Consider the following 22,342-nt stretch of genomic DNA (forward strand, 5'->3'; position numbering starts at 1 on the left):
CAGTTAGTTTAGGAACAGCAGACAGCTATGTTATCGCCTGCCACGGTTACAGTTCCGCAATCATTGTCACCACAATACAGCATTTAAACAGGTTTAAAATATACATAACTCATGCACGACTAGAAGATTCAGGGGTATATGTATCAAAGCTTGATGTGAGATAAAATTGTGAGATATATATCACCAACCAATCAGCTTCTAACTTACATTTTGCAGGCTGTGTTTAAGAAATGATAGTTTGGAGCTGATTGGTTGGTGATATATAGTTCACAATTTTATCTCACATCAAGCCTTGATACATATGCCCCTTAATGTGTCACAAGACAGAATTAATTTCAAATGTATCCAAGGGGTAAAGACATCTTTCATGTGGCTATACGTTATGTACTGTGCTCATTTGCCGCTATGGCACATATATCAAAAAGCCACTGGTTTGTGGTAAGGGTCTCCCAGCAGTACCATTGGTAAGTCTCCCAGCACAGCAGCGGGCCAAGAGCTGTGTGTCTCCGATGTCAATCAGTAGCGCTGAATGAAAGGAAAATTATTGTTAGAGCAGAGAGGTGCTCCTTCCGTTGTAAGTGAGGGGATCCTCCGCTTATAGGTAATAGCTGCAACCGTTGTATAAATCCGGACAGTAATCTCCTCAGTCTAACCGGAGACCGATCACAGTCATTAGGCACATGCAGTTACTATGACTGTTATTAATTCAATACAACAGATATTGCAGATGACAGGTAAGAAAATCTCCTCTCTGCTTAAATATTCAATGCTGGTACTCCGAAGAGGTTTAAGTATAACACACTTTTGTTATCTGCAAATTGTATGTATCAAAGCTTGATGTGAGATAAAATTGTGAAATATATATCACCAACCAATCAGCTCCAAACTATCATTTTTTAAACACAGCCTGCAAAATGTAAGTTAGAAGCTGATTGGTTGGTGATATATATCTCACAATTTTATCTCACATCAAGCTTTGATACATATGCCCCATATACTTCAAACGCTCAGATTGATAACTGAAACTCCCTTAAAAAAATAAATCCACAGTCATGTCCATAATTAGATACAATCCACTAGATAGCGCACAACACATTCAAATGGATACTTTCGCAATCTAATAGCGCTGGTGTAAACGGTGGGTTATTGAAAAGTCCCTCTAATGCGTTTCTTCCGTCCTGCGGATTGTTCCCTTTGAGAAAACTAATTTGCCATAGCGGCAAATGAGCACAGTACATAACGTATAGCCACATGAAAGATTTCCTTACCCCTTGGATAGATTTGAAATGAATTCTGTCTTGTGACACACGAAAACTTCTAGTCGTGCACGAATTATGTATATTTTAGACCTGTTTAACAGGTATATGATGTATTATGGTGATCACTTTGACTATTTTGTATGGTGGGAATTGTTTAATATATGTTTGTAGCTACAACAGTTTAATTTTTAATGAGGTTGTTTTGCATTTACATAAGGTCTGATTGAATAAATAAGTGATATTTCATACAACCATATATGTTCAAGTTTTTATTACCATACTAGAGCGCTATCTAATCTCTTTCTCTTTGATATCAGATTAATACCAATCGGAAGTTGATCAGGATTATTGGTTGTTTTGGGCACTTAGGCAACTGGGGTTATATTGTTCTAAAATGACCAATATGGCTGTCCACATAGCTGGACCCATTTCCTCAGTAGGAAATCAGGACTATGCAGAAAAAAAAGGGACCGTTATGGGAATCAATGAACACCATATAATGGAATTGCAGTCAAAGAACCTCCATAATAAATGCTTTACAATAGTTTATGAAGCAACCTATTTTATTTGAAAACACTAAGATTTTAAGTGATTAATAAGTGATGATGAATAGACCCCTTAGTAATTGTAATTGTTTTGATTTTTTCTTTACTCCGTACTCCAAATCCTGAATGAATGACTCAGATGGTTCTGACAGTGGCAATTTATCTAATGAGCAGCAAATGTTTCACAATTCTACATTTACCAGTTCATAACAAGGACAATTTCTGGGAAGTGAAAGAACTGTGAGCAAACAGACAATTAAAATTAACTACTTAAGACAATTTATATGGGTTTACTTAATAACATGGTTCAATCGGTGGTGTCATGTAACCCATAGCAACCAATCAGATGTTAGCTCTTAGCAGTCTCGTGTAATTGTACCAATGAAAGATGAAATTTGTATGTGTCATTTTATAGACCGTGCTAGATAAATTATAGCTAGGAGCTGATTGGTTACTATGGGCAACTTCTCCAATTTATCTCTCTAAAAGGTTTAAAACATCTCCGCCCAGGAGTAACCCAGACACATACTGTATACATCTGTTCCCTCCAGGAGTAATCCAGGCACATATACTACTGTTCTCTCCTGGTGTAATCAAGGCACATATACTACTGTTCTCTCCTGGTGTAACCCAGGCGCATATATTACTGTTCTCTCCTGGTGTAACCCAGGTGCATATACTACTGTTCTCTCTTGGTGTAACCCAGGCACATATACTACTGTTCTCTCCTGGTGTAACCCAGGCCCATATACTACTGCTCTCTCCTATTGTAACCCAGGCACATATACTACTGTTCTCTCCTGGCGTAACCCAGGCACATATACTATTGTTCTCCCTCCTGGTGTAACCCAGGTACATATACTACTGTTCTCTCCTGGTGTAACCCAGGCACATATACTAATGTTCTCTCCTGGTGTAACCCAGGCACATATACTATTGTTCTCTCCTGGTGTAACCCAGGCACATATACTGCTGTTCTCTCTCCTGGTGTAACCCAGGCACATATACTACTGTTCTCTCCTGGTGTAACCCAGGCACATATACTATTATTCTCTCCTGGTGTAACCCAGGCACATATACTACTGTTCTCTCCTGGTGTAACCCAGGCGCATATACTACTGTTCTCTCCTTGTGTAACCCAGGCACATATACTACTGTTCTCTCCTGGTGTAACCCAGGCGCATATACTACTGTTCTCTCCTGGTGTAACCCAGGCACATATACTACTGTTCTCTCTCCTGGTGTAACCCAGGTACATATACTACTGTTCTCTCCTGGTGTAACTCAGGCACTTATACTGCTGTTCTCTCCTGGTGTAACCCAGGCACATTTACTACTGTTCTCTCCTGGTGTAACCCAGGCACATACTGTATACTACTGTTCTCTCCTGGTGTAACCCAGGCATATATATTACTGTTTTCTCCTGGTGTAACCCAGGCACATATACTACTGTTCTCTCCTGGTGAAACCCAAGCGCATATATACTACTGTTCTCTCCTGGAGTAACCCAGGCACATATACTACTGTTCTCTCCTGGTGTAACCCAGGCACATATACTACTGTTCTCTCCTGGTGTAACCCAGACACATATACTACTGTTCTCTCCTGATGTAACCCAGGCACACATACTGATGTTCTCTCCTGGTGTAACCCAAGCACATATACTACTGTTCTCTCCTGGTGTAACCCAGGCACATACACTACTGTTCTCTCCCGGTGTAACCCAGACACATATACTACTGTTCTCTCCTGGAGTAACCCAGGCGCATATACTACTGTTCTCTCCTGGTGTAACCCAGGTGCATATACTACTGTTCTCTCCAGGTGTAACCCAGGCACATATACTACTGTTCTCTCCTGGTGTAACCCAGGCACATATACTACTGTTCTCTCTTGGTGTAACCCAGACACATATACTATTGTTCTCTCCTGATGTAACCCAGGCACAAATATACTACTGTTCTCTCCTGGTGTAACTCAGGCACATATACTACTGTTCTCTCCTGGTGTAACCCAGGCGCATATATACTACTGTTCTCTCCTGGAGTAACCCAGGCACATATACTACTGTTCTCTCCTGGTGTAACCCAGGCACATATACTACTGTTCTCTCCTGGTGTAACCCAGACACACATACTGATGTTCTCTCCTGGTGTATCCCAAGCACATATACTACTGTTCTCTCCTGGTGTAACCCAGGCACATATACTACTGTTCTCTCCTGGTGTAACCCAGACACATATACTACTGTTCTCTCCTGGAGTAACCCAGGCGCATATACTACTGTTCTCTGCTGGTGTAACCCAGGCGCATATACTACTGTTCTCTCCAGGTGTAACCCAGGCACATATACTACTGTTCTCTCCTGGTGTAACCCAGGCACATATACTACTGTTCTCTCTTGGTGTAACCCAGACACATATACTATTGTTCTCTCCTGGTGTAACCCAGGCACATACACTACTGTTCTCTCCTGGTGTAACCCAGGCGCATATACTACTGTTCTCTCCTTGTGTAACCCAGGCACATATACTACTGTTCTCTCCTGGTGTAACCCAGGTGCATATACTACTGTTCTCTCCTGGTGTAACCCAGGCACATATACTACTGTTCTCTCTACTGGTGTAACCCAGGTACATATACTACTGTTCTCTCCTGGTGTAACCCAGGCACACATACTGCTGTTCTCTCCTGGTGTAACCCAGGCACATTTACTACTGTTCTCTCCTGGTGTAACCCATGCACATACTGTATACTACTGTTCTCTCCTGGTGTAACCCAGGCATATATACTACTGTTCTCTCCTGGTGTAACCCAGGCACATATACTACTGTTCTCTCCTGGTGTAACCCAGGCGCATATATACTACTGTTCTATCCTGGAGTAACCCAGGCACATATACTACTGTTCTCTCCTGGTGTAACCCAGGCACATATACTACTGTTCTCTCCTGGTGTAACCCAGACACATATACTACTGTACTCTCCTGGTGTAACCCAGGCACACATACTGATGTTCTCTCCTGGTGTAACCCAAGCACATATACTACTGTTCTCTCCTGGTGTAACCCAGGCACATATACTACTGTTCTCTCCTGGTGTAACCCAGACACATATACTACTGTTCTCTCCTGGTGTAACCCAGGCACAAATATACTACTGTTCTCTCCTGGTGTAACTCAGGCACATATACTACTGTTCTCTCCTGGTGTAACCCAGAAACATATACTACTGTTCTCTCCTGGTGTAACCCAGGCACACATACTGATGTTCTCTCCTGGTGTAACCCAAGCACATATACTACTGTTCTCTCCTGATGTAACCCAGGCACATATACTACTGTTCTCTCTTGGTGTAACCCAGACACATATACTATTGTTCTCTCCTGGTGTAACCCAGGCACAAATATACTACTGTTCTCTCCTGGTGTAACTCAGGCACATATACTACTGTTCTCTCCTGGTGTAACCCAGGCACATATACTACTGTTCTCTCCTGGTGTAACCCAGGCCCATATACTACTGTTCTCTCCTGGTGTAACCCAGGCACATATACTACTGCTCTCTCCTGGTATAACCCAGGCACATATACTACTGTTCTCTCCTGGTGTAACCCAGGCACATATACTACTGTTCTCTCCTGGTGTAACCCAGGCACATATACTACTGTTCTCTCCTGGTGTAACCCAGAAACATATACTACTGTTCTCTCCTGGTGTAACCCAGGCACACATACTGATGTTCTCTCCTGGTGTAACCCAAGCACATATACTACTGTTCTCTCCTGATGTAACCCAGGCACATATACTACTGTTCTCTCTTGGTGTAACCCAGACACATATACTATTGTTCTCTCCTGGTGTAACCCAGGCACAAATATACTACTGTTCTCTCCTGGTGTAACTCAGGCACATATACTACTGTTCTCTCCTGGTGTAACCCAGGCGCATATACTACTGTTCTCTCCTGGAGTAACCCAGGCGCATATACTACTGTTCTCTCCTGGTGTAACCCAGGCACATATGCTACTGTTCTCTCCAGGTGTAACCCAGGCACATATACTACTGTTCTCTCCTGATGTAACCCAGGCACATATACTACTGTTCTCTCTTGGTGTAACCCAGACACATATACTATTGTTCTCTCCTGGTGTAACCCAGGCACAAATATACTACTGTTCTCTCCTGATGTAACTCAGGCACATATACTACTGTTCTCTCCTGGTGTAACCCAGGCACATATACTACTGTTCTCTCCTGGTGTAACCCAGGCACTTATACTACTGTTCTCTCCTGGTGTAACCCAGGCGCATATATACTACTGTTCTATCCTGGAGTAACCCAGGCACATATACTACTGTTCTCTCCTGGTGTAACCCAGGCACATATACTACTGTTCTCTCCTGGTGTAACCCAGACACATATACTACTGTTCTCTCCTGGTGTAACCCAGGCACACATACTGATGTTCTCTCCTGGTGTAACCCAAGCACATATACTACTGTTCTCTCCTGGTGTAACCCAGGCACATATACTACTGTTCTCTCCTGGTGTAACCCAGACACATATACTACTGTTCTCTCCTGGTGTAACCCAGGCACAAATATACTACTGTTCTCTCCTGGTGTAACTCAGGCACATATACTACTGTTCTCTCCTGGTGTAACCCAGAAACATATACTACTGTTCTCTCCTGGTGTAACCCAGGCACACATACTGATGTTCTCTCCTGGTGTAACCCAAGCACATATACTACTGTTCTCTCCTGATGTAACCCAGGCACATATACTACTGTTCTCTCTTGGTGTAACCCAGACACATATACTATTGTTCTCTCCTGGTGTAACCCAGGCACAAATATACTACTGTTCTCTCCTGGTGTAACTCAGGCACATATACTACTGTTCTCTCCTGGTGTAACCCAGGCACATATACTACTGTTCTCTCCTGGTGTAACCCAGGCCCATATACTACTGTTCTCTCCTGGTGTAACCCAGGCACATATACTACTGCTCTCTCCTGGTGTAACCCAGGCACATATACTACTGTTCTCTCCTGGTGTAACCCAGGCACATATACTACTGTTCTCTCCTGGTGTAACCCAGGCACATATACTACTGTTCTCTCCTGGTGTAACCCAGAAACATATACTACTGTTCTCTCCTGGTGTAACCCAGGCACACATACTGATGTTCTCTCCTGGTGTAACCCAAGCACATATACTACTGTTCTCTCCTGATGTAACCCAGGCACATATACTACTGTTCTCTCTTGGTGTAACCCAGACACATATACTATTGTTCTCTCCTGGTGTAACCCATGCACAAATATACTACTGTTCTCTCCTGGTGTAACTCAGGCACATATACTACTGTTCTCTCCTGGTGTAACCCAGGCGCATATACTACTGTTCTCTCCTGGAGTAACCCAGGCGCATATACTACTGTTCTCTCCTGGTGTAACCCAGGCACATATGCTACTGTTCTCTCCAGGTGTAACCCAGGCACATATACTACTGTTCTCTCCTGATGTAACCCAGGCACATATACTACTGTTCTCTCTTGGTGTAACCCAGACACATATACTATTGTTCTCTCCTGGTGTAACCCAGGCACAAATATACTACTGTTCTCTCCTGATGTAACTCAGGCACATATACTACTGTTCTCTCCTGGTGTAACCCAGGCACATATACTACTGTTCTCTCCTGGTGTAACCCAGGCACTTATACTACTGTTCTCTCCTGGTGTAACCCAGGCACATTCACTACTGTTCTCTCCTGGTGTAACCCAGGCCCATATACTACTGCTCTCTCCTATTGTAACCCAGGCACATATATTACTGTTCTCTCTCCTGGTGTAACCCAGGCACATATACTACTGTTCTCTCCTGGTGTAACCCAGGCACATATACCACTGGGGCTGGGTATGAAATCCCAGCAGTCGGGATGCCTGCTGTCAAAATGCCGACAGCGTAATCCCGATACTGGTAATCCCAACAGGGGTTGGGTAAGTATGTTAACCCCCCCTTCTCCCCTAACCCTCCCTTCTTGCACCCTAATCCTAACCCTCCCCATTAGTGCGTAAACCTAACCCTTCCCCCTTAGTGCCTAAACCTAACCCTCCCCCCTTGGTGCCTAAACCTAACCATCCCCCCTTAGTGTCTAACCCTAACCCACCCCCCCCCCGTGATGCCTAACCCTAACCCCTCCAATGGTGCCTAACCCACCCTAAACCCCCCCAAAGCCTAACTCTAACCCCCCGTGGTGCCTAAAACTAACCCCCCCCCACACACACACACACCTTGGGATTTAGCCGCCTATATTAAATTCCGGGTCAGGATTCTGATGCCGGGATTTCAACAGACGGCGTCCGGCCGTCGGTATTTTAACTACGTCCCATGCCCCTGTTCTCTCCAGGTGTAACACAGGCACATGTACAGGTATCCTCCATTGCGTCTCATTGCCCTTGCATAACTTTATGATTATTAGTAATATATATTGACCCCAGCGCTCGCTGAGAATATATTATACGTGTATAACAGGCGTTGAATGGTTGTATACATGATTAATAAACTTGGACAGAACCTCTAGTGTCAAGGTGAAGTAGAATAGTAAATATAAGTATTTATCACCAGAGCAACATATGACGCTAACAAAAGTAAAATTGTAAAGGAATTACAAAGGCGTTTTTAGTGAAAGAATATGTTTATTTAAATAAATCCAAACCAAATACAAAAGTTGATGTTGAAGATGTGATTGTGACAGGCCATAATAATAATAATAATAATAGAATAAATAAATGACATTGTATAGGCACAATGTAAGGTGATAGATATATTGGTGTGCAGCGGGTAGCAAATGGATAGAGCTGAAATGAGGTGAGAACTGGGGAGGGGACAGTGCTGACATGAGGTGAGAGCTTGGGAGGGGACAGTGCTGACATAAGGTGAGAGCTGGGGAGGTGACAGAGCTGACATAAGGTGAGAGCTGGGCAGGGGACAGTGCTGACATAAGGTGAGAGCTGGGGAGGGGACAGTGCTGACATAAGGTGAGAGCTGGGGAGGGGACAGTGGTGACATGAGGTGAGAGCTGGGGAGGGGACAGTGGTGACATGAGGTGAGAGCTGGGGAGGGGACAGTGGTGACATGAGGTGAGAGCTGGGGAGGAGACAGAGCTGACATGAGGTGAGAGCTGGGGAGGGGACAGTGCTGACATGAGGTGAGAGCTGGGGAGGGGACAGAGCTGACATGAGGTGAGAGCTGGGGAGGGAACAGAGCTGACATGAGGTGAGAGCTGGGAAGGGAACAGAGCTGAATTGAGGTGAGAGCTGGGGAGGTGACGGTGCTGACATTAGGTGAGAGCTGGGGAGGGGACAGTGCTGACATGAGGTGAGAGCTGGGGAGGGAACAGAGTTGACATGAGGTGAGAGCTGGGAAGGGAACAGAGCTGACATGAGGTGAGAGCTGGGGAGGTGACGGTGCTGACATTAGGTGAGAGCTGGGGAGGGGACAGTGCTGACATGAGGTGAGAGCTGGGGAGGGGACAGAGCTGACATAAGGTGGGAGCTGGGGAGGGGACAGTGCTGACATAAGGTGAGAGCTGGGGAGGGGACAGTGGTGACATGAGGTGAGAGCTGGGGAGGGGACAGTGGTGACATGAGGTGAGAGCTGGGGAGGGGACAGTGGTGACATGAGGTGAGAGCTGAGGAGGGGACAGAGCTGACATGAGGTGAGAGCTGGGGAGGAGACAGAGCTGACATGAGGTGAGAGCTGGGGAGGGGACAGTGCTGACAGCTGGGGAGGGGACAGTGCTGACATGAGGTGAGAGCTGGGGAGGGGACAGTGCTGACATGAGGTGAGAGCTGGGCAGGGGACAGTGCTGACATGAGGTGAGAGCTGGGGAGGGGACAGTGCTGACATGAGGTGAGAGCTGGGGAGGGGACAGTGCTGACATGAGGTGAGAGCTGGGGAGGGGACAGTGCTGACATGAGGTGAGAGCTGGGGAGGGGACAGAGCTGACATGGGGTGAGAGCTGGGAAGGGGACAGTGCTGACATGAGGTGAGAGCTGGGGAGGGGACAGTGGTGACAGCTGGGGAGGGGACAGTGGTGACATGAGGTGAGAGCTGGGGAGGGGACAGTGCTGACAGCTGGGGAGGGGACAGTGGTGACATGGGATGAGTACAGTGCTGGCTGTGCTGGGCTAATGGCACCCGGAAGTGTGTAGTCTGGGAGGCGGAGGAATGCAGGGATGGCAGCCGCAGCTTACAAGATCCACGGCCGCCACAAGACCCCATTTATAAAGGAGCAAAGATCATTTAGACTTACATAAAATACAATCATACACTCAGTAGAACGGTAAAGTTAAATATAACTGTTTAAAAATCCTGTGGAACATAAATAAGATTTTCTGTGATCATTTTGCATCTACATTACATATTACAGCTTAAGTGCTAGCCATAGGTTATAAAGAGAATACTGATACCTAGTGGCCAAGATACCATGAAATATAAATTGTGTGGTAAAACTAAATGATTGAGGATAATAATAACATAGACCACCACAGCATAACTTACTCTGTGGGACTCGAAGTTTAGGGAGTATTCCTGAACTCATCAGAAAGTAATGCTGGGTACACATTGACAGATATCGCCTGTTCCAATTTAAATTAGGGGTGAGCGGGTTCGGATTTCTGAAATCCGAACCCCCCCGAGCCCCCCCGATCCGAGGCAGATCCGAGTCAGGCTCGACTTTTCCCGCCTGACTCGGATCTGAAATCGAGGCAAAACGTCATCATCCCGCCTTCCGAGTCTCGCGGGTTTTGGAACCTATATAAGGTACCCGCGTCGGCGCCATTTTCTCACTCGGCTGTGGACAGTGAAGAGGGAGGGTGGGAGTTAGGGCTGGCTGGGCTGTGTAGTGTAGTGTAGTGTAGTGCAGAGTAGTGTTGTGCTGTGCTGTGCTGTGCTGCGCTGTGCTGCTGTTGTCCACTACTTCAAAGTCCATAGGGGCTGGCTGTGTTGTGCTGTGCTGCTGTTGTTAATAGGGGCTGTGTCCACTACTTCAAAGTCCATAGGGGCTGGCTGGACTGTGTTGTGCAGTCAGTTCTCCATAGGGGCAGTGTCCACTCCAAAGTCCTGTGCAGTGTCCCAGTCCTAAAGGGGTGCTGTAGTGTTGTCCAGGGGGTGCTCTGTCCATCAGGGGTGCTCCCCCCAAGTGCTAAAAAATAATATTTTTTGTGTGTTTGTGAATTGTGTGCGCAGTAGCCGCACGTGCATCAACAAAGTAGTGCCAAGCGTGCGCCTGTGTCATAAGTAAAGGGCCGGCTGGCTTGACCGTTAAAGGGTGCTGTAACCCCCAAAGTACACTCCAGTCCAAACCAAAAAAAAAAATATTTTCTGTGTTTGTGAATTGTGTGCGCAGTAGCCGCACGTGCATCAACAAAGGAGCAGCGCCAAGCGTGCGCCTGTGTCCCATAAGTAAAGAGCCGGCTGGCTCATTTCTTAAAGGCTGGTGTAACCCACAAAGTGCACTACTCTCCAGCAAAAATAAAGAAATATTTTCTGTGTTTAGCCGCACGTATATATCAAATCGATATAACATAAATGGAGGACCAAACTTTCTCCGATAAAAATAAAATAGAGAAAGATCAAGAACCACTTCCTCCTAGTGCTGAAGCTGCTGCCACTAGTCATGACATAGACAATAACATGCCATCAACGTCGTCTGCCAAGGCCGATGCCCAATGTCATAATAGAGGGCACATACAATCCCAAATGACAAAGTTCAGGAAAATGACCTTGAAAAAAACATTTAAATCAGCTGAAGAGAAACGTAAACTTGCCAATATGCCATTTACGACACGGAGTGGCAAGGAACGGCTAAGGTCGATCCCTAGTATGTTCATGACTAGTGGTTCAGCTTCACATGACGATGGAAGCCCTCCTCCCACTAAAAAAATCTAAAGAGTTAAGCTGGCAAAAGCACAGCGAAGAACTGTGCTTTCTAAGAAGATATCACAAATCCCCAAGGAGAGTCCAAGTGTGGTGGTGGTTGCGATGCCTGACCTTCCCAGCACTGGACGGGAAGAGGTGGCTCTTTCCACCATTTGCACGCCCCCTGCAAGTGCTGAAAGGAGCACCCACAGTCCACTTGCTGATATGCAAATTGAAGATGTCACTGTTGAAGTACAACAGGATGAGGATACTGGTGTAGCTGGCGCTGAGGAGGAAGTTGGCGAGGAGGATTCTGATGGTGATGTGGTTTGTTTAAATCAGGCTCCGGGGGAGACAGTTGTTGTCCGTGGGATGAAAAAGACCATCACGGTCATGCCTGGGCAGAAGACCAAACATTCCACCTCTTTGGTCTGGCAATATTTCTATCCAAATCCGGACAACAACTGTCTTGCCATATGTACCTTATGTAAAGGTGGAATAAGTAGGGGTAGGGACGTTAACCACCTAGGAACATCCTCCCTTATACGGCACCTGCAGCGCGTTCATAATAAATTATTTTCTGTGTTTGTGAATTGTGTGCGCAGTAGCCGCACGTGCATCAACAAAGGAGCAGCGCCAAGCGTGCACCTGTGTCCCATAAGTAAAGAGCCGGCTGGCTCATTTCTTAAAGGCTGGTGTAACCCACAAAGTGCACTACTCTCCAGCAAAAATAAAGAAATATTTTCTGTGTTTAGCCGCACTTATATATCAAATCGATATAACATAAATGGAGGACCAAACTTTCTCCGATAAAAATAAAATAGAGAAAGATCAAGAACCACTTCCTCCTAGTGCTGAAGCTGCTGCCACTAGTCATGACATAGACAATAACATGCCATCAACGTCGTCTGCCAAGGCCGATGCCCAATGTCATAATAGAGGGCACATACAATCCCAAATGACAAAGTTCAGGAAAATGACCTTGAAAAAAACATTTAAATCAGCTGAAGAGAAACGTAAACTTGCCAATATGCCATTTACGACACGGAGTGGCAAGGAACGGCTAAGGTCGATCCCTAGTATGTTCATGACTAGTGGTTCAGCTTCACATGACGATGGAAGCCCTCTTCCCACTAAAAAAATCAAAAGAGTTAAGCTGGCAAAAGCGCAGCGAAGAACTGTGCTTTCTAAGAAGATATCACAAATCCCCAAGGAGAGTCCAAGTGTGGTGGTGGTTGCGATGCCTGACCTTCCCAGCACTGGACGGGAAGAGGTGGCTCTTTCCACCATTTGCACGCCCCCTGCAAGTGCTGAAAGGAGCACCCACAGTCCACTTGCTGATATGCAAATTGAAGATGTCACTGTTGAAGTACAACAGGATGAGGATACTGGTGTAGCTGGCGCTGAGGAGGAAGTTGGCGAGGAGGATTCTGATGGTGATGTGGTTTGTTTAAATCAGGCTCCGGGGGAGACAGTTGTTGTCCGTGGGATGAAAAAGCCCATCACGGTCATGCCTGGGCAGAAGACCAAACATTCCACCTCTTTAGTCTGGCAATATTTCTATCCAAATCCGGACAACAACTGTCTTGCCATATGTACCTTATGTAAAGGTGGAATAAGTAGGGGTAGGGACGTTAACCACCTAGGAACATCCTCCCTTATACGGCACCTGCAGCGCGTTCATAATAAGTTACTGTCAAGTTCAGAAATTTTGGCTAAGACCGTAAGCAGTCCAGGGACACCTAAATCCCGTTGTCCTGTTGTATCCAAGCACCTGCAAACCACACTGTCAACTCCCTCCTCGTCAATTTCCTCCTTAGTCAGGATCGGAAGTAGTCCTGCAGGCCATGTCACTGGCATGACTGACTCTCCTATCCCGGATTCCTCCGGAGGATCCTGCATTGCTACGCCTCCTGCTGCCGCTGCTGCTGTTGCTGCTGCTGGGAGTCGTTCATCATCCCAGAGAGGAAGTAGGAACACCACTACTTTTACTAAACAATTGACCCTCCAACAGTCCTTAGCGAGGAGGATGAAGTACGACAGCAGTCATCCTGAAGCAAAACGTATAACTGAGGCCTTGACTGCTATGTTGGTGTTAGACGTGCGTCCGGTATCCGCCATTAGTGCAGTGGGATTTAGACAATTGCTGGAGGTAGTGTGTCCCCGGTTCCAAATCCCGTCTAGATTCCACTTCACTAGGCAGGCGATACCGAGACTGTACAGAAACGTCAGAAAAAGTGTCCTCAGTGTCCTGAAAAATGCCGTTGTACCCAATGTCCACTTAACCACGGACATGTGGACAAGTGGAACAGGGCAGACTAAGGACTATATGACTGTGACAGCCCACTGGGTAGATGTATCACCTTACGCAGCAACAGCAGCAGCGTCACCAGTCGCAGCATCTCAGAAACGCCAGCTCGTTCCAAGGCAGGCTACGCTGTGTATCACTGGTTTCAGTAAGAGGCACACTGCCGACAACCTCTTAGAGAAACTGAGGGAAATCATCGCCCAGTGGCTTACCCCACTTAGACTCTCCTGGGGATTTGTGATATCTGACAACTCCACCAATATTGTGCGGGCATTACATCTGGGCAAATTCCAGCACGTCCAATGTTTTGCTCACACAATAAACTTGGTGGTGCAGAATTTTCTGAAAAGCGACAGGGGCGTGCAGGAGACGCTTTGGGTGGCCCGAAAAATTTCAGGCCACTTTCGCCATTCAGCGACTGCGTGCCGAAGACTGGAGCGCCAGCAAACACTCTTGAACCTGCCCCGCCATCACCTGAAGCAAGAGGTTGTGACGCGGTGGAACTCAACCCTCTATATGCTTCAGAGGATGGAGGAGCAGCAAAAGGCCATTCAAGCCTATACATCCACCTATGACATAGGCAAAGGAGGGGGTATGCACCTGACTCAAGCGCAGTGGAGAATGATTTCCGTGTTGTGCAAGGTTCTCCAGCCCTTCGAACTTGCCACACGTGAAGTCAGTTCAGACACTGCCAGCTTGAGTCAGGTCATTCCCCTCATCAGGCTTTTGCAGAAGTAGCTGGAGAAAGTGAAGGAGGAGCTAAGACGGAGCGATTCCGCTCGGCATGTGGGACTTGTGGATGAAGCCCTTCATTCGCTTTGCCAGGATTCCAGGGTGGTCAATCTGTTGAAATCAGACCACTACATTTTGGCCACCGTGCTCGATCCTAGGTTTAAAGCCTATGTGGTGTCTCTCTTTCCGGCCGACACAAGCCTGCAGAGGTGCAAAGACCTGCTGGTGAACACACTGTCAGCTGAAGCGGAATGTGACACGTCAACAGCTCCTTCTTCATTTTCTCCCGCAACTGGGGCTGCCAGGAAAAAACTTAGGTATCCTAAGCAACCCGCTGGCGGTGATGCAGGGCAGGCAGGACCAAGTTTGGACATCTGGTCCGGACTGAAGGACCTGGCAACAATTTCTGACATGTCTACTGTCACTGCATATGATACTGTCACCATTGACAGAATGGTGGAGGATTACATCGGTGACAGCATCCAAGTAGGCATGTCAGACAGTCCATACTTGTACTGGCAGGAAAAAGAGGCAATTTGGAGGCCCCTGTACAAACTGGCTCTATTTTACCTGAGTTGCCCCCCCTCCAGTGTGTACTCCGAAAGAGTGTTTAGTGCAGCCGGGAATCTTGTCAGCGAAAGGCGTAGGAGGTTGCTTCCACAGAATGTGGAGAAGATGATGTTCATCAAAATGAATTATCAGCTCTTCCAGGGAGACCAGCCTCCAGAACGTACAGAGGGACCTGTGGTGGTGGATTCAAGTGGGGACGAGATAATACTTTGTGAGGATGAGGATGTACACACTGAAGAGGGTGAGGAATCGGTGGATGAGGAGGATGAGGATGACATCTTGCCTCCGTAGAGCCAGTTTGTGCAGTGACACATTAATTGCCAGCTTGTTTTGTGGGGGCCCAAACGAACCAATCATTTCAGCCACAGTTGTGTGGCAGACCCTGGCGCTGAAATGATTGGTTTGTTAAAGTGTGCATGTCCTGTTTATACAACATAAGGGTGGGTGGGAGGGCCCAAGGACAATTCCATCTTGCACCTCTTGTTTTTCTTTGCATTATGTACAGTTTGGGGCCTAGTTTTTCAAACTGCCATCCTGTCTGCCACTGCAGTATCACGCCTAGATGGGTCACGTGTTTGTGCCGCCCACTCGTGTCACTTAGCATAGTCATCCAGCTACCTCGGTGCAACCTTTTGGACATAAAAACACTATTGTGAGGTGTTCAGAATAGACTGGAAATGAGTGGAAATTAAGGTTATTGAGGTTAATAATAGCATAGGAGCAGAAAAACCTACAAATTCTGTGGTTTTAGCTGTTTTTATGCTTTTTTTCAAAAAAATACAGATCCAAAACACAAAACCCAGAACCCAAAACACGGAAGGATGGTTTTGGCAAAACCAATCCAGATCCAAAACACGAAGAAAGATCCAGATCCAAAACCAAAACACCAAAAGTGGCCGATGCACACCCCTAATTTAAATGCTCGCCCGGTTGTGATGTCAGTGCAGACACACCCAGCTTAAGTCAGCCTTCCATATCCCGCTCACTTTACTGGTGAAGTAGGCAGTCTGCGGACTTGATTATGTTATTTGCAATGAATTATTATGTCCCGATGCTGCAAATTGCAGCATTCCACAACCTGATGACGACGTGAATCCCGGCATCATGCACCTCCAACCTCTACCGTTCAAACCAAGCAGGGCCGGGCTAGCAATCTGGCACTTCTAGAAAATGTCAGAAGGCCCGATGGCCTGATGGACCGGTACAGCCTGGAATCCTTGCCGAGCAGCTCCACTTCTCGGCGCTCTGCTCGGCCAGGATACTGAGAGATGGGGTTCGTGCCACGAGGCCAGGCCCCCATGACTCACGGCACGCCCCCATGAGATTTAACCACTCCCCTGGGAGGCAAGGCCACGGCTCTTTTAGGCGAGTTTGCGCTCTTACGGCACACGCACAGAAGTCAATGCCAGGGCTGATCTACAGCCCCAGTTCATCCCTGCTTCCAAAATCTCGCATACTGCACAATTTAAAAGTAAGAAAGTGTTACAGAGGAACAATGCCAGTGGCCACTAGAGAGAAACAGTTCAGAAGCTGAAGTAATTCAGAAGCTGAAGAAAAGGTGGACTTAATGTCTGGGAGGGAAAGGAATGCAGGAACGGCGTCAGCACGCTTACAAGATCCAAGGCCGTCACAAGGCCCAATCAGTAACTGTGGAAGCGCTGGCCCCAAGTCCCTCTCCCGAGTCCAGGCTAAAGGCACCCGGAAGTAACTGTTTGCCGGAGCATGACAGTTTCTGCTGTGCGTTCCACAGTGAAACGCAAATCCCAGAAGCGCAGCAGCCGTCAGGCAGTGTGAGCCGGACCGACAGAGGGGAGCACTGGACCGGCCCAGAGGGAGCTTTCCGGTAATCCTGGTGGCCCAATCCACCCCTGCACTAACCTCTACAGGCATCAGAGAACGTGATGAGAGATCCCAGGTAAGTAATATTCAGCATTGGGGAACAATTCAGTTTAACATGTTTATGCGTTTTGCCGTTCCTGATTGGTGAATCGCACTACATGTTGGTGGTCCCGATACCTTGCCTTTAATTGCATTCCCCCTTTATTGCTTAATGTACAGTATTAAAAAACAATTATTAGTTTGTGTGGCGTTATCCTTTAACTATTATTCTTTATAGACAGATGTCTACAGAAGTCTAAAATAATCTGCAAAAAAAGAGAGCTCTGAGTAAGACATATTACGTTTTAGATGATAAAATTTTTTAAGTTGATTAACACTAATTTCTGAAAACGAGTAATGCTGGGTACACACTGGGCTGACAGACCTATCAGACGGTTGGTAAGTTAATATACACTCACCAATCGTCCACCAGATGTGTCGGGCTGGATGTCACAACTGAGCAAGCGTTTGAAATTTGCCCGCCTAGGTGAGCTGTCAGTCACCGCCGGGTCCCTGCAGCAAGTGTCCGGACGATCGGCACGTAGCCCGTACACACCAATAGATGCACCGATATATCTGCAGATATATCGGCCATCTGCTATGCTGCAAAGCCGATGCGGGGGTACACACCCGCCGACGTGCTGGCGATATATCGCCCAGTGTGTACCCAGCTTTAGGGGCAGCTGAACATGCGGGTGAAGATAGAAGTTCAAATGGCCTGCGGGCACAGGGGAAGCAGAAACAAACAAGAGTTTTGAAAGAAAAAAAAAAGGAGGCTGAGAAAAGTTGCCTGAGGGTGTTAGGATAAGAGTAACCCTAGTTTATACAGAGCAGAGTAATGGCAGCACACATATAAAAGCATCGCCAAGATGAGACATCTAGTAACATTTCACAGCCCTAGACAATGTTTACCTTCCAGCGAGCGATCTGGGCAGCCGCACGCAAATGTCATCATCCTGGCTCTCCGCTCTCTTATAATGTGGATCCAGTTCATGGAAACAAGAATCTCTATTTTTCTACTAAAAGATTCATTATTTTGATTAATTATTGATTTATAAAGTCTATTTAGCTGAGCAAACACGACGGAGGAACCAATTCTACCATCTTCCAAAATAGTCTTACCACTGGAGACACTGTGATATTATGTATCCTATAATTATTTGTGCTTATAGGTGCTAAATTACTAGTTTATTAGGTGCATTTAGAGTACACTGTAAGCTCTTCGGAACGAGACATGCAATCCCATGTAAAAGTGTTGCATATTCTTGTTACACTAATAGCACCTGATTCAGACATGCACGCTAACTGCACGCAATACCGATATTCGCGCAGCTGGGCTATGTTGGATGTACTGCGCATGCGTCTTGATGATTACCGCCCGGGAGACGCAAAGTGAATTTGGATGCAGAGAAAGAAAATTTCGTTAGGCTTTTCTAGGTAGTAACACGAGGTTGGCTATCCAGAAGCGGGCGCGGCGCAGTCAGCGACTGAATCTCAAGGCGCAGCTGCACTGACACAGGCGGCCATGTTCAGACAGAGACTCTGCACCTATATAGGGCTTGTGCAAATTTAGATGTTGTGACCAAAGGTGTCTCTTAATATGCACAGCAACGGATTAGTGCCGCAGCCGGGGGGGCGCCTCAGTAGGAACAAGTAGGAAATCCGCGGCATCTAAAACAAGGCCGATGGTCATTACGTTCTGCTTGGTTTTCTCATTGTTTAATGTGCTGTGCAGCACCATGTAGATAAAAATGTATACATACAGTACATACACGCATACATACATCTACATCCATAGCCAAAAGTTTTGAGAATGACACAAGTATTGGTTTCACAAAGTTTGCTGCTTCAGTGTATTTAGGGCCTGATTCAGAGCTGAACGCTCTGACCAGAGCGCTCGCTCTGAATCAGTGCCCTCCTACCTGAAAATGGAGCGACCTCCTGGCCGCTCGCATAGCTGTGGGTGACCACCCACAGCATATGCGAGCGGCCAAAAAGATGGTCGCGATGGTCTTTGACCATCGCGACCATCGGGCTTGCGACGAGACCCTGCGGTAGGGTCTCGCTGCCGCAAGCCCAGGAGTGATTTTGGCTCTATCAGAGCCAAAATCACTCCCACTGACATCACTAGTGATGTCAGTGGGGCCGGCTTCAGACGGTAGGCGTTCCCATGGGAATGCCTCCGTCTGGCAGCCACGCCCCCAGCACGCCCACCAAAGGGGGCGTGCTGTCAATCAACATCGACAGCACACCCCCTTTGGTGCGAGACCCGGAGCGACGGAGAGCCCGTCGCTACTATCCGGGTCTCGCGCATGCGCACGACGGAGCTCCCTCCGTTGTGCGCATGCGCAGTGGGGCAACATCGACCCGCTTGCGAGCGTCCTTTGCTCGCGAGCGGGTCTGAATGACCCCCCTAGACCTTTTTGTCAGATATTACTATGGTATACTGAAGTAAAATTACAAGAATTTCATAAGTGTCAAAGGCTTTTATTGACAATTACATTAAGTGTTATACAGAGAGTCAATATTTGCAGTGTTGACCCTTTTTTTTTCAAGACCTCTGCAATTCGCCCTGGCAGGCTGTCGATCAACTTCTGGGCCACATACTGGACCTTATTCAGAGTCGATCGCTTGCTGCAAGCGATCGCTCTGAATGAGGGTGGCGACTTACTTTTTTAAGTGCCGCCTTCTGGTCGATCGCTAGGCTGTGGGTTACCACCCACAGCTCTAGCGACCGACCAGAGTGATGGTCGCGATGGTCATCACCATTGTGACCATCGGGGCTTACAACCAGACCCTAAGGTTGGGTCTGGGCTCTCATAAGCCCCAGGGAACTTCCTGCTCTGTTTGAGCAGGAAGTTCCCCACTAACATCATCAATGATGTCAGTGGGGCCGCCCCCAAACAGCAAGCGTTCCGACTGGAACGCCTCCGTTTTGGCCGGGCACGCCCCCGGCTCGCCCAGCAAATGCGGCGAGCTGTCACTTGTGACCAGGTCTGAATGAGACCCACTGACTGATGGCCGCCCATTCTTGCCTAATCAATGCTTGGAGTTTGTCAGAATTAGTGGGCTTTTGTTTGTACACCCGCCTCTTGAGGATTAACCACTAGTTCTCAATGGGATTAAGGGCCTGATTCAGAGCCGCTCGTAAGCGGCCGCTCGTTCGTTCCGAGCGATGTTTGCACAACTGCGCATGCGTACGGATCGTAATACGCATGCGCGAACCAGTCAGTGCGGACGAAAATCGTTTGTTCGCTAAATAGCGAATGCCTGCTATTTTGAGTGACAGGAGGAGGCGTATGTGGATGGTAACGGGAAGGTGCTTGAAAACGGGGAGTGGAGATCCGAACGCAGGCGTGCTTAAAGGTCAAAACGGGCGTTTTATGGGTGTGCATAATTAATACAGCAGCGTCATTGACCACGTCACTGGGTTATTTTATAGTCAGAATTGCTCGCAAGATTGCGGTAGGAAAAACCAACCACAAGAATAGCGAGCAGTTCATACGCTGGTCGATGTACTCTACTGTAATCTAATAAATAGCGGACATGACGTAGGATGCGAGCAGCCAGGGGGCGTAGTTTTCCAAAAAACTACCGCAAATTTTGTTCGCTCGTTCAGACCTAGAGACGTGAACAGACCGCAAAGAGCGAACGGTTAATTTGAATAGCCACCCCTTTTTTGTGAACGAGCGAGTGCAAATAGCGTCCGGCTCTGAATGAGGTCCTAAGGTCTGGGGAGTTTCCTGGCCATGGACTCAAAATTAATAAAAAAAAAAAAAAGAAGACGATATACCTTTTTATTTATTACTTGTGAGTGTATGTTTTCTATGTTTTATTGTAAACTCAAGATGTTTTATGTTAATAGAAAGTCAGCATAGGCATTTAAGGTGATGGATTACGTGTTCACTGTGCCTGCCAAATAGCCGTAAAGCCAGCGCAACGCCTGGCACCCAGAAGCCCGTGTACAGACTTCAAGGCTCAATATCTGGAATATTCTAACCGGCTGCTCAAACTTTTATTTGTCAAGAGAAAAATATTCCGCTACCTTTCACACGGCATGAAGTCCTACATTACATGGCTGCAGCAGAAGGCTGAAAAATAACAGCACACTCCACTATAGTGTCAGTAAAATAATATAGGGGTCTATTTACTAAGCCTTGGATAGAGATAAAGTAGCTCCTAACTGTCATTTTTCAAACACAGTCTGTGACATGGCAGTTAGGAGCTGATTGGCTGGTACTTTATCTCCTTTCACTCTATCTCTCTCCATGGCTTAGTAAATAGAACCCATAGTTTGGTTAAACGAAAGTTATTTCTGTTAAAGGGGACTTGTAGCATAGAGCCAGGCCTAACTCATGGGGGTGTACAGGTAGTCACACAGGGCCTGATTCAGAGCCGGACGCTCTGACCAGAGCGCTCGCTCTGAATCAGTGCCCTCCTACCTAAAAATGGAGCGGCCTCCTGGCCGCTCGCATAGCTGTGGGTGACCACCCACAGCATATGCGAGCGGCCAAAAAGATGGTCGCGATGGTCAGGACCATCGCGACCATCGGGCTTGCGACGAGACCCTGCGGTAGGGTCTCGGTGACCGCAAGCCCTGGAGTGATTTTGGCTCTATCAGAGCCAAAATCACTCCCACTGACATCACTAGTGATGTCAGTGGGGCCGGACCCAGACGGTAGGCGTTCCCATGGGAACGCCTCCGTCTGGCAGCCACGCCCCCGGCACGCCCACCAAAGGGGGCGTGCTGTCAGTCACCATCGACAGCACGCCCCCTTTGGTGCGAGACCCGGAGCGACAGCTTGGCTGTCGCTGTCCGGGTCTCGCGCAAGCGCACGACGGAGCTCCCTCCGTCGTGCGCATGCGCATTGGGGTAACATCGACCCGCTTGCGAGCGTCCTGCGCTCGCGAGCGGGTCTGAATGACCCCCACAGGACGGAATCAATATGATTTATCGCGGACCATTGCCCGGCGGTTGGAATCCCGACAGCAGCATCCTGGCAGAAGAGGAAATCTCCATCATCCCCAGGTAAGTATTATCTAACCTAATTTTACCCCCTAACCCTAACCCTCCTTAGGGGTGCCTAACCCTAACCTTCCCCCCAGTGCCTCACCCTAAT

General features: G+C 47.4%; 1 protein-coding gene across 2 annotated transcripts in view; it reads right to left on the minus strand.

Moving 5' to 3' along the window:
* Positions 1–22,342, minus strand: part of FBLN1 (fibulin 1) — a 117,223-nt gene that overhangs the window by 72,389 nt on the left and 22,492 nt on the right. The window lies entirely within an intron of this gene.

The sequence above is a fragment of the Taudactylus pleione genome, unplaced genomic scaffold (genome assembly GCF_031769625.1).
Source record: "Taudactylus pleione unplaced genomic scaffold, aTauple2 ptg000212l, whole genome shotgun sequence".
NCBI lineage: Eukaryota > Metazoa > Chordata > Amphibia > Anura > Myobatrachidae > Taudactylus > Taudactylus pleione.